The sequence below is a fragment of the Dermacentor albipictus genome, unplaced genomic scaffold (assembly GCF_038994185.2).
Source record: "Dermacentor albipictus isolate Rhodes 1998 colony unplaced genomic scaffold, USDA_Dalb.pri_finalv2 scaffold_19, whole genome shotgun sequence".
Lineage (NCBI taxonomy): Eukaryota > Metazoa > Arthropoda > Arachnida > Ixodida > Ixodidae > Dermacentor > Dermacentor albipictus.
The window spans coordinates 7,549,252-7,553,176 of NW_027225573.1; the positions used below are offsets into that span (position 1 = coordinate 7,549,252).

Genomic DNA, 3,925 nt, shown 5'->3' on the forward strand with positions numbered 1-3,925 from the left:
CAGACATATAATGCTCTTTATTATTTACAGGCATCGCAGAAGTGTACAAAAGCATACTATACATGAAAAAAATCTGTATATATCACTTTTGCTCACAGCACACATCATAACAAAGCATAAAAATGTGGCACAACATCACGTAATAACTTAACAAAAGCAAGCATGGTTAAATAGGATGTGCTTAATTCAAAAGAGTCCATAGAGCTTTCCAACAAAACTGAACTCTGTTGCAAGGTAATGTAACATTTTCTATCGTGTTGGAAAATCAAAATGCATTCATTTTGTAACAAGCGATGAAAATGACTGTAAGGTCTTGTGAGCAACTTCCAGACAGCGAATAGCTAAAGCAAGTCTAAAGCCCTTTGATGGCATCTCATATTACTCATCTTTTATTATGTAGTTTAAGGAAAATGTTACTTCACCATGCCATTTCGACAACTATCACTCACTTATCTCAAACAAAATATTACGCAAACATCTAATTTTGCCAGCTACAGTTGGCAATCTGAAATTGTGGACATCTGATGCCATTGACTTAGCGTCTAAGTGTACCATTCATAAATTCAAATGGAAAAAGAGGGTGACTCCAGAAAGGACCCCAGTTTACGGCACTGTCGACAACATGCAAAAGAGGAGAGCATTATATGTCACGTACTTGATACCGTACAATTCCTGGTACTCAAGAAGAAACTTCTTCATCTTTCTCCTAACTGTAGCAAGCTCCTGAATGCAGATGCAAGGGTCAAGAAGGTAATGCATGATCACAAAAAATTTCAACTAATGGTTGTACTGTCTTTCTAGAATGCGTCCTATTAATGTGACTGGGGAACAAAACAGCAGCTGATTCCTCCAACCGGCAGCTTTCCACTCCTTTATGTCCTTTAAAGACCTTGGCAGCCTCGTGAGCTCCCATATGGGGGCGAGGCTCAGAAGACATTTGTCTGCATCAGGAAGATGTCGGCATAGATGAAATCGGTGGCACTGTCTGGACTTCAGCCACATAAACATTGTTGCCCGAACAAAACCAGAACAAACGGCATGCACGTAGTGTACTACAAAGGCCTCACTAAATGAAAAAAAAATGAAAGAAGTGTCAGCACACTTGCTACTTTGATGCCACAACTAGGGGCCTGCACGGCCTTTTGTGCATGGCACAAAAATGGCTCGTGTTCTGAGCTTGTTTGCAGAAGCACTTGGCAGACACACACGACAAAACCCATTTCCTTTTGAAACAACCTGCCCAGAGTCCTCACACGATGCACAACCATAAGCACTGTTGAATTGTGTCATACTAGTTAGTTCACATTTGGAAACGCTGTCTACTGTACGGGGACCAGGAAATGTTTTGACGTGTGCGATACACCCCTGCTGTCCCTCCAAACAACTCCAGTGGATGATATTTCATTCATTCTTTTCACAAACTGTATCAAAAAAGAGTTCATTGATGGCCTCCCTGTGCCAAACCACAGCCCAGACAACAAAAGAGTCTGTGCACATTCTTTGCATGGCAGTTCACTAATCATCAAAAGAAGAGACCACATGCTCGCATCAGAACTTTCGAAAAGGGGCACACCGTCAGTATTCAATGTCAATGTAATGTCATTCAAAGTCACAGGCAACTTGTACTGATAGCTTTTTGTGATGTCACACACATCAAAGGAAGTGCCTGTTCTACTGCATTGCAGCTTTCCTGATTCTAACACATCTGTAATTTGGCCCTTCAGAACCATTACAAGAAAAAATGATGAGCTTTTCAGTAAGCTGCCACTCGCATAGTTGACATTGCACTGACTGCCAACCACATCATTTCCTGGTAATTCTGGTAGTTCACCAATATACCCAGAGCACACACTACAGTATAAGTGCTTAGCATACTGCTTTTCGGAGCCGGCAAAGTGTCATAAAAGAAGTATACTTTGATGTTGGGTACGCGACACCTTCTGGCAAGTGAGCTCTGAGAAGCTGCACTAAGCTATCGGTGGCTTCTTTTGAGCAGCCATGGCGCAAGCTGTGGGCCATGACCATTAAGAGGCTTTCGGCTTTCGTAAGCTTGGCTCCAGGAAACAGGTCTTCATCCTAAGCAGAGAGGAATGGTAGCAAACAATGGTGGTGTTAGAAAAAGTACAACATTACAATCATACACTTGTAGATGCCTGTTTTGTTACCTGCACAGTAAATTGGACAGAAAGTCCTGCCATGACAAGGGCTTCATGAGTTATCTTGTGGCACTGAGTTTATACTGGCTAACATGTTACTTAACCTGGCAACTAACTTTAATGCACCATTTTAAGCTACCCCTTTTACTTTGTGAACCTGCTTCGAAATAATGCAGATGCCAACTGTGCATGGTGAACACCAGATGGCCACCAAAGAAACCTCTTTAAAGCAGCCATGGTACATGCAGCACAGTGAGACTAAGCACTGCCTTGCTATGAAATGTGTGCTTCGGGACAGCAGATATTTTTAACATGTACTTTTGGAGTACTATTAAATAACGACAGATGTTCAAGGAAGATTTGAGGGCTTCATTTGCAAACAACACCAAAAAAGCAGGCTTTGGCCACAACACGACAAAATTACACACACACACACAAACACACACACACACACACACACACACACACACTCACACACACACACACACGAACGCACGCACGCACGCATTATGTATATATGCTAGAACAGGCGCCAAGATAACGCCTGAACGTTAAAGGAAAACCCTAGGAAATTCCATCAGCACATTACGTATTCTAAGGCTCTGCGGTGCTCTGTTCCTGCCTCAGCTCCACTTTACCAGCACCGGTTTACTAATGCTTTACCATCAGTAAACACAGTTTACTTATGTAAACAGTGTTTACATCAGTAACATGAATTTAACAGCGCGGTTTTCTCATTAATTGGGAGAAATAACTGCTGCGAGCAATGATCGCATCGGTACGCTCCCTACTTCATTCCATCACGTCAATATCTTCACTATATGACTCGGTCACTACGCTGCATAAGCTTCAGGAGATAACCTGCGGCAGGCGTTACAGCGGGGCAAAACAAGACGTCACAGCAACAAAATAATATCTGGAAATTACGCCTGACACCACAACGCTTACCAAGTCATCCTTCCAGCCTCTCGGAAAATGCTGCTCGCCGGGGTCAGGATACACGTCAGCGCAATCGGCGTCACATTCCGATTCGCTGCTCTCAGACGACGAGGTAGACAAGGTTTCATGCGTGCTTTCCAATGGATGACAGTCTTCAGTTGCAGCGTCAATTGAAGGGAATGGTGCGATGTGGCCTGCGTCAGCGTCTGCTTCGTTTTCGCAGAAATTCTGTTCACTTGCATCAGTAGAACCCAGTTCACTGTCCAACGCGGCAGACGAAGCGCCGACTGATGAACGTTTTTGAACCTATTTTGAGCGTATGGGCACGTCGATGGACGGGTCCCATAAGTAATTTCCGAATTGTCTTCTCGGCGACATTATTCGTGAACGGCGCTGGGCCTTGCACGATTACTTTACGATAAAATATAGAGCGCAACACCCAAGTAAAACATGCGAACAGTGAATGCGGAGTACAGCGGAGTAGTCATACAATCACGTAGTAGTGCACCCGCTGGCTAGAAAACCTAAAGCGTTGCCAGACGGTCAACTGCCTCGACGCTCAATGACTCAACAGTGAAACGTTAGATCAGCGTATCCAAGAGGTAGGTCTAAAAAATACATTTTATATTATTAGGCAATAGTGTGTGGCTCAGAGGGCCGCAAACATTTATTAAAGTTTTGTTTCAAGCTTTTGTTATGAGTTTTTAAAAAAAATAATTTTAAGCCAAACACAGCCATATCTAAAAAGTGAGCAGGAAACACTGATACCATCTCTTTCGTTTGCGTCGTGTTTGCGTTTTTCCGTCGCCATTTCGTACGTATTTTTGTTA

The 3,925-nt window shown here is 43.2% G+C and overlaps 1 long non-coding RNA gene across 2 annotated transcripts in view; it reads left to right on the forward strand.

The window, feature by feature from the left end:
* The window catches only part of LOC139052163 (uncharacterized), a 63,688-nt gene that overhangs the window by 30,496 nt on the left and 29,267 nt on the right, over nt 1-3,925 (forward strand). The gene's annotated exons all lie outside the window — the stretch shown is intronic.